Source organism: Oratosquilla oratoria, chromosome 9, assembly GCF_046742065.1.
Source record: "Oratosquilla oratoria isolate Oo_2021 chromosome 9, ASM4674206v1, whole genome shotgun sequence".
Lineage (NCBI taxonomy): Eukaryota > Metazoa > Arthropoda > Malacostraca > Stomatopoda > Squillidae > Oratosquilla > Oratosquilla oratoria.
Genome location: NC_134785.1, coordinates 59,701,908 through 59,711,907, shown reverse-complemented (window position 1 = coordinate 59,711,907; position 10,000 = coordinate 59,701,908).

Below are 10,000 nucleotides of genomic sequence, written 5' to 3'. Positions count from 1 at the left end.
CTTCCTATACCTCCTCTCTTCCTCTCCTCTTCTTCCTCCCCATCTCTCCCACTTCCTCCCATAATCTCCCATCCCTCCTCCTCCTCTCTCCCACCTCCTCTCTCTGCCATTCTCCACTTGGCCGTTTAATTAAAATAATTTTTTTCTTCATTTTCTTTTATATTTCACAAGAACAACTCATTTGTATTTACCCGACCTCCTCCTCCTCCTCCTCCTCCTCCTGCCTTCTTCCTCCTACTCCTGCTTCTCCTCCTCCTCCTACTCATCTTACTCCCCTTTCTCCTAATCCTCCTTCTCCTCTTCCTCCCCTTTATCTTCCTTTTCCTTATACTCCATCTCCTCTCCCTACTCCTGCTCTTCCTTACACTCCTCCTCCTTTCTCCAAATCCTCCTTCTCCTCCTCTTCATCCTTCCCTGTATCTTCCTTTTTCTCGTACTCCTTCTCCCCCTCTTCTTCCCCTTTACCTTCCTCCTCTTTCTTCTCCACTTCTTCCTTTCATTCTTCCTTATTCTCTTTTACTCTTATTTTCGGTTCTCTTTCTGCTTCTTCTCCACAGTTTCCTCTCCCTCCTCCTCCTTTTCCTTCCTAACCCAATTCTACTACCTCCTTCATTCATTTAAACACCAAAAAAGAAAATTGATGATCGTAGCCGTCACCTTTGCCCTAGGTGCTTGGGTTGCCTGGAGCCAATAGGAACCCCTCCCTTTACCTACTCCTTTACTCTCTCTCCCTTTTCCTTTTTTTATCATTCTTTCCCTTTCCTTCCCCTTTCTCCTTCCCTTCTTTAATTCCCATCTTCTAGTCCATTCTCCCCTCTGTTCTCTTCCCCCCACTTACCCCCAGACCTTCTCTTCCCCCCCTCCCATTTCCCCCAATCACATTACCTAGTGACCCACCAGCCACCCCCCCTCCTCACTCTTTCCAACTACCCTTCTCTTCCTCCCTCCATGCCTCTCTCATTTTCCCCTCTCTTCCATTCCACTCCCCTCTCCCTTTCCATCTCTCTCTTCTCGAGTTCTCTTCATTCTGTCGACAGAGAAGTTTAATCGTATTTCTCAAAATTAACCTATTTTATTACTTTTTTATTTTTATATTTTATTTATTCATTTATCTATTATTTATTCATTTAATCGTATTTCTCAAAATTAATCTATTTTATTACTTTTTTATTTTCATATTTTATTTATTAATTTATTCATCATTTATTTATTTATCTATTTATCTATTTGTTAATTTATTTATTCTTATCTTTGGTTTAAGTACTTTTGTAGTGGGCGTTATCCGTCCTATTCATTCCAATTGCCGCCAGACGATTTTATTCAGACTTCGTGCCACACTCACCTTTACCAACGAAGGACCAAATCCATATTTCACCCCTTCAGTACCAAGTGGCACGCACCCCTTCATCGTGGTACGCACCCCTTCATCGTGGCACGCACCCCTTCATCGTGGCACGCACCCCTTCATCGTGGCACGCACCCCTTCATCGTGGCACGCACCCCTTCATCGTGGCACGCACCATTTCATCGTGGCACCCACCCCTTCATCGTGGCACTCACCCCTTCATCGTGGCACCCATCCCTTCATCGTGGCACCCACCCCTTAACCCCTTAATCGTGGCACGCACCCCTGCATCGTGGCACCCATCCCTTCATCTTAGCACCCGCCCTTCATCGTGGCACCCACCCCTTCATCGTGGCACTCACCCCTTCATCGTGGCACCCATCCCTTCATCGTGGCACCCACCCCTTAACCCCTTAATCGTGGCACGCACCCCTTCATCGTGGCACCCATCCCTTCATTATGGCACTCACCTGTTCATTATGGCACTGACCCCTTCATCGTGCCACCCCCCCCCCTCTTTCGGTAAGAAAGGATTTTAAACTTCACATACTTCACAGTTATTCCTTCTATAATGATTTCTTTATTTATCACAAGAGTTCTAAGTCTGTTGCTATACAAGAGTGATTTGTTTACAAACGATTACAAAGGAAGCGCATACCTACGGGAGACCTTTTGTTCTATAACTAGGTCGGGTGCTAAGAATAGACAGTTGAATGAAGAAATGAATGAAGAAGAGAATCAAACAATTGCTTAGATGTTTATTTCAATGAAACTTAAATTTTCCAACTGTATACTAGATTTTTATGCGGACTCTACACGATCAATACTATTGCGCAATATTCCGTATTGTACAATATTATTAACAGTGCAGGGTTGGTACTGAAGAATGATACAATATATTGAAGACATCAAATGTACTACCAAAACACGTGTGCCTCTTCTACCACATTCCTAGACCGTCAATAATATTGTACAATACGGAATATTGCGCAATAATATTGATCGTGTAGGCCCCGCTTTAAATATGTGTTCTATCTTATAAGCCACGTTTAATGTACTGCTGTGGACCACATCACCACTAAGCTAGATCACTAAATATTCATTAACTACCACTCGTTTTTGGCCTGTGGAGGAGGATAGGTGGTCCGCTAGTGCCTCTTTCATCAAAGGTTTTGGAGCATTAGATTACATTGATATTCTATTGCAATACTGTAACGATTATATTCTAGTTATACCTAGACGATTCGTTTCAGTAACGGAACAAACCTAGAGCGCTTAGAACAGAGGAACATAAGAATGAAGGAGACTGCAAGAGACCATAAGGCCTGCACTAGGCAGTTCCATGTCCCTTATCACTTGTTATAAATATATATTTTTTTAATGTTGCCAGGTGCTCTTGTTCAAGCAAGTGGAATTAAATGTCGGCAAAATATGTAATTACACTCTTCTTCCAATATTCATTTTAACGATTCGATGCACATTGCCTCTCAATGCATTTATTACTTCTTTTCTTTCTTTCCTTTTTCATTATTATTGGTTCTTTTAACTATTTCTTTGTTTCTGCGTGTTTTCGCCGATTCCTCCTCCTCCTCCTCCTTCCCCCTCCTCCTCCTTCCCCCTCCTCCTCCTTCCCACTTCTCCTCGTGCACCATCTCATCCACCTTCTCCTCCATCCCCCTTTCGGTCCTCCTCCTCTTCCTTCCCTCTTCTCCTTCTTCTTCCCTCCCCCTCCTTCCTCCTTCTCCTCCTACTCCTTCTTTCCTCCCCCTCCTTCTCTTTCCCCTCTCCTGCTCCTCCTCCCCTTCTGTTCTCTTCCTCCTTCTTCCTCCCTCCTCCTCGTCCCTCACCTCCTTCTCCTTCTGCTCCTCCTTCCACCTTCTGTCCTCCTCCTCCTCTTTCCACCTCCTGTCCTCCTCCTCCTCCTCTTCCTTCCCACTCCTCCTCGAGCCCCTTCTCCTCCTCCTCCACATCTGTTCTCCTCCTCCTTTGCCCTTCTGTCGTCGTCCTCCTCCTCCTCCTTCCCCATTCTGTCATCTTCTTCTTCTCCCTCCTCCCTCTTCCGTCCTCTTCCTCCTCGTCTTCCTCCTCTTCCTCCCCCTCCTCCCTCTTCCGATCATGTACTCATTCCTACATATTTACATTTCTTCATCCTATTCCTCATAACAGTGGCGCCGCATTTTATGTATTTTGGTTCGAGATGAGAATCCTAGGCTGAAGGAGCTCTCAATCGACCGGGACCCCGTCAACACTGACATACTTTGTAGATTTTTATCACACTAAAGATTTTTTTCTTCTTTTTTTTTGGGTGGGGTGGGGGATTCTTGTCCGATTACAACCCCATTTCCAGATGCTCTTAAAAAATAATAATTCAATAAAATCAAATAAATAAATATCTTGTCCCCCCTCCCACCCGTTGAAAAAAATCTCAGCTTGCTGAAGAAGAACAAGAATAAGAAGAAGACGAGGAACGACTCGGCGACTCCTTACTCTCGTCCTTCTTTGTTCTCCCATTGTGTCCCATGGGCTCTTCTCCGCCATCACTCCCTCCTCTCTTCTCGTCTCCTCCTTCGTCCTTAATCTTATCCTCCTTCTCCTCCTCCTCCTCCTCCTCCTTCTTCTCCTCCTCCTTCTCCTCTTCCGATCTCATTTCCTGCTATTTTCACCAACTCTCCTTCATACCTTCCTTTCCTCCTTCCTTCTTTCCTTCCTTCCTTACTTCATGCCTTCCGTCCTTCTTTCCCCCTTCCTTCCTTCTTTCCTTCCTTCCCTACTCCATGCCTTCCATCTTTCTTCCCCCCTTCCTTCCTTCTTTCCTTCCTTCCCCTCCTTCCTTTCTTTCTTTCCTCTTTCCTTCCTTCCTTCCCTCCTTTATCCCTCCCTTTCCTACTTCCTTCCCTCCTTCCTTCCTTCCTTCCTTTCCTACTTCATGCCTTCCACCCTTCCTTCCCTCCTCCATGACTTCCTTTCCTCTGAAAGAGGCTGGTAGAAAAGAGAGAAGAAAGAGGGCTAGAAGACGGGTTGTTGCATTTTATAGATAGGTTGTTTGTAAATAACAGCTCGAGCGAGCTGTCAGAGTCCGCTTTGTGTAGATAATAAAATAGCTGTGCTCGGGAGCTCGAATATATATTTACATATAACTGAAATGACATTCCTTTGTAACCTAAGTGAGAATTATGCAGAGACTCGAGATTATTCTAAGTAAAAAAACAATGCCGTAAAGGCTTGAAACAAAGCATCTGATTGGTGAAAGGGCAGAGGAGAAAATTAAATTGGTTCACGAATGTGAGATCACGCCCTTTGGGGAGGATCCTAAGTATAAAGTTAAAGATCATTGGACTAAAGAAATGACTACGTCACTGCAAAGCTCACGTAAGATTTTCTATACGTGCTTTCAGGGAATTCCACAGAAGACCTTCGGAGAGTGAACTATATTCTATCTTACTGAACAGAAGAAAGATATAGAAGAATATAGAAGACTCTAGAATTTAATTCTCCAAGACAGAAAATAACAGCTAAAAGAAGTGAGTCGCCATATCTATAAAATAATAAATGAGGGCCGACAGTGGCAACTCCATCTTCCTACCTTCCCTCCTTCCTTCCAAGATCTCCATCCCTCCTTCCTTGCTCTCTTCCCTTCTTCCATCCTTCTCTCCCTCCTATCTTGCTCCCTTGTTTCCTTCCGTTCTTCTTTCCTTCCTTACCTCCGTCCTTCCTTATAGGCACTTTGGTCTTCATTGCATAATTTCCCCCTTTGATCCAGCGGGAGGAGGTCTGGCCACTAAGAGCCACAAGTTAGCCTCAATTTGCTCATGACTACATACTCATGCAACGAATTCTCAACCAATCAATGAACTCTCCCCGCCCCCTACCTCTCTCTCTCTCTCTCTCTCTCTCTCTCTCTGGCGGGATTTCTGACATATTATTTGTAAAAATTAAATTTGCGCTGTAGAGGGTCTGGCCCCTGGTCTGAACGAGGATTCATCCGATCCAGACCCCAGCCCAGATTAGGTCTGGTACGTCACTCAGGTGAATAAAATCGCCTGACGCAAGACACAAGGATCCTCGAAGAGAAAATGTAAAAAAAAAAAATAATAAAAAAAAAATGATAAAAAATCTGGACTTTTCTTTTCTCCCTGTCCCCGTACTCTCTCCTCTTTTCTCTTTCTGTCTTCTTTTCTCTTTTATTTTGTCTCACCTTCTATCCTCCCCATTTCCCTCGCTCTCTCTTTTCATCTTCCCCTCTATCCTTCCCTCTTCTCTTGTCTCTTTTCCCTCCTCCCCTCTCTTCTTTTCTCTTTCTCTCTTTTCCCTCCTCTCTTTTCTCTTTCCCTCTGTCCCTCCCCTCTTCTCTCCTTCCTCTCCCTTCGGTATCTCTTCTACCTTCCTCCTCTCCTCCCTTCTTCCTCCTCCCCTCCTCTTCTCTCTTCTTTCCTATTTCTATCATCGGTGTTCCAATTATCTCGGACAGACTTCATTTCCTCTCCTCTTCCCTCATTTATTCATTCTTCTCTACTCTCCCTTTCTTCGCCTTTGTTTCTACTCCCCCATTCACTCCCCCCCTGGGGCGAACAGCCTCTGCCCAGAAGCCCCCCTTTCCCCCCCTTCCCCCCACGTCAGGGTTCCCCTCGCCGTCCCTTACACTCATCAAATTCACCCATTTTTTCACTTAAAAAAAAAAAAAAAAAAAAAAAAAGAGCTGTCGTTCCTTCCCCCTATGCACCTGGAAGCTTCACCCATTACCTCATCTCTCCCCTCTCTTCCTCCTTCCCTCTCCTCCTTCCTCCTCTCTTCGTTTTCCATTAGTTCCCTTCGTTTCTCTTTGGCTTCTTCGGTTTCTTTTTCGTCTTCTCGGGACTTCTTCTCTCTCCTCTCTCTCTCTCTCTCTCTCTCTCTCTCTCTCTCTCTATATATATATATATATATATATATATATATATATATATATCACGAGGTCAAGACGTCTTGATATATATATATATATATTTCTATATATATATATATAAACATATACATATATATTTGTTTATATATTTATATATATATATATATATATATATATATATACATACATACATATACATATATATGTATATATATATACACATATATGCATATATATATATATATATATGTATATATATATATATATACATATATATCCTTCGCTCTCTCTCTCTCTCTCTCTCTCTCTCTCTCTCTCTCTCTTTCTTCTCCCTACCCACGTATGGGCCACTTAATACACATATTTTATAGACTCAATATTCTAGGGTCTTTAATGACACCCCTACGGACCAGAGCCTCCACTCAAAGAAGAGTGCAAATTACTCTGAACTTAGGCCACCTTTCCGCTACCCTCCTCTACCACGTCTGTGGCTCCCCACCTCTTTGGCGGATAGAAACGCTGGTTAAGGATGGGGAAAATAAGGTCCTCTCTCTTTCTCTCTCTCTAAATCTCTCTTTCTCATTCTCTCTCTCTCTGCTGCCCAACGTATTGTCTTTCACCCCTTTTGTCAACTTTCTCAATTTCACTTCTCTCTCTTCTCCATTTCGCTCTTCGCGTCGCGCGAATCGTGATTGAAACCAACCTGCCAGTTGGCACAAATCATCTACAGATCGGCATGGTTTGGCTATAGTTTGGCTAAACTTTTGTTTTAGTGAATATCATGTTTTCATAATATCTTATTTTATTTCTATTTTGTTGATTTATTCTTATTTTGTATTTTTCATTTGATTAAATTATTTGACTTATCTATTTTTTTATTTCTTTATTTATTTTATTCTATCTTATTTATTTATCTATTTATCTATTTCATTTAATTTTTCTTTTAACATTTTCTAACCTTCGTTCGAAGCTGTATGGGCACAATCGGGTACAATAATGTGAATAAAATTTCGATTTTCATGTTTTTAGAAAACATACCAATGTCCTGCTTGTATCACACACACACACACACACACACACACACACACACACACACACACACATACACACGACCGACCCCAATACTTCTATCAATACGGACTATAGCCTCCATCTTTTTCACACGAGAAGACCCGATAACCGGCGACAACTCCCCTCCCCCTCAGACTACTATAAACCGGTGACACAGAAACAGTCCCACCCTAGAACAACACAGCCACCATGTAGCGATGGGGGGTTCGAACCCTGCCACCGACGAAGTTGAACCGAGGGTATTGTTGATTAAATTCCACGCTACAAAAACCTTTGTAAGAGCATATATACATATATATATATATATATATATATATATATATATATATATATATATACATATATATATATATATATATATATATATATATATATATATATATGCAATAAGCCTCTCTCCAGATCTTGTAGTCCCACCTCATCACCCCCTCACACACACACACCTTAGGCCTGTCCTGCCTACCAGTCGCGCACCCCTGTATATCCCCCATCCCATCCCCCCACCCCCACCACACCCAACGCCACTCCCCTCCCTTCCCCTCCTCTTCCTCCTTCTCCTCCCCTTGTAGACCTTTTCCCTATTGTCACCGTCCTTCCTTCCTTCTCCTGTAGGCCTTCGATTGGCCTTCTCCCCCCACCCCCATCTCCCTTTCCCAAACCGGGGGGGGGGGGTTAGAAAGGGGAGAAGAGGAGGGGGAGGGGGGGATGAAGGGAAGGGGAAGGGGGAGAGGGGAGGATGCTCGTACAAGTTTGATAGTGTCCAGCAGTTCCGGTCGCCACCGGACGCGTTACCCACCCCCTCCCCCCTTTCCCCTCTTCTCCCCTCACCTCCCTCTTACCTTCGCTTCTTTCCCCTCACTGGCTACCCCCCCAAGCGTCACTCCTCCCCTAATCCCTCACCTGTCGCTTCCCCTCCCGTCTCCCCTCTTCCTTCCCCTCACTCCTCACCTCCCTTTCCCCCTCCCATTCCATCTTCCTTTCCTTTCCCCTCACTCGTTCTCATTTTTCTTTATTTCTCCTTTTCTCATCCCTCTCCTCGTCCTATCTCTTCTGTTCCCCTTCTCTCTTCTCCCCTCACCTTGTTTTCTCTCTCCTTACCTTCTCCCCTCTTTCCCCCTTTCCTTCTCTTCTCCGTTCGTCTCACCCTCTCTTTTCTCTCTCCTCCTCTCTACCTTCCCCGTACCCTACCCTTTTAGTTCCTATCTCTTTTCCTGTCCCCTCCTTTCCTCTCTCTCTCTCTCTCTCTCTCTCTCTCTCTCTCTCTCTCTCTCTCTCTCTCTCTCTCTCTCTCTCTCTCTCTCTCTCTCTCTCTCCTCTCACCCTTCTGCCTTTTTTCTTCCTCTTGTTCTTCCCCCTCGATTTCTCCTATTTTTTCCTGGATTTCTTTTCCTTCCTCAATCCTTTTTCCTTTGCCTTCCCTTTCCGAGGGCCCCTGACTTAAAGTCTCCTTAAAAGGGGGCCCTACTGCTTGCAGCTTCCTTCCTAGGGGCCCCATTGCTCACAGCTCCCCCCATCCCCCGGGGCCCTAATTGCACCCAGAATCCTCCCCCAAGGCCCCCATTGCTCACAGAATCCTCCCTCAGTGGTCCCTACTGCTCACGGCTTCCACCCAAGGGGCCCAGTAGGGGCCCCCCCATTGCTTACATCCTCCTCCCAAGGGACCCAATGTTTGCATCTTCTGCCTTAGGGTGTATATATATATATATATATATATATATATATATATATATATATATATATATATATATATATATATATATATATATATATATATTTATCAACCATAATGCGCTTTTATTCTAAGCCGTCAACATCGGAAGAACTGTGGAGGCACATGCAGAAATTGAAACGTGGTACGCCCTAGGACTCGAACCAACGATGTTGGTAGCTTAGAATTAAAGTACACTGTGGTTGATAAAAATGTATCTCTAGTCACTGGGACCCATTCAGTGTTGTACATATATATATATATATATAATATATATATATATATATATATATACACATATATATGAATATATATATATATATACACATATATATGAATATATATATATATACACATATATATATATATATATATATATATATATATATATATATATATGCGAATAAATCACAAAAACACATGATTCACAAAATGTGTAATAAAACCACTTGGAAAATAAAATGAAAGGTGACCGAACGTTTTCGTCTATTTAAGACATTTTCCAAGATACAGAATAAGGTAGCAGTGACATTATATATACAAAACAAGCACACTTTGGGGGAATTAGGACAGGTCCAATAGTGACCTCACTCTCTCAGCACTGCCGGACGTTTCACCCGGCTACTGTCAACAATTCTATATGTTACAAAGTTATCAAATTTATACATTCCTATACTCATATTCATGTTGTTTTCAAATGATATTCCTCTCCTTAATGTCCTTACTTAAGACAATTTTCTTTGTGTTATCCCAATCAATGCAATGATTAAAATCCCTTCAATGCAAAAACAACCCACTTGAAACTTGCCCTGTTCTGATGTTATATTTATGTTGGTTTATTCTTAATCTTAAATCCCTGCCTGTTTGTCCAATATGATCAAAGTTCCAATTTTTGCAAGGAATACTATAAACACAGCCTTCATTACAAGCAGGTGAATTTTTAATCAACCTGTTTTTAACAGTGTTGTTATTTTTAAAGACAACTTGGACACCA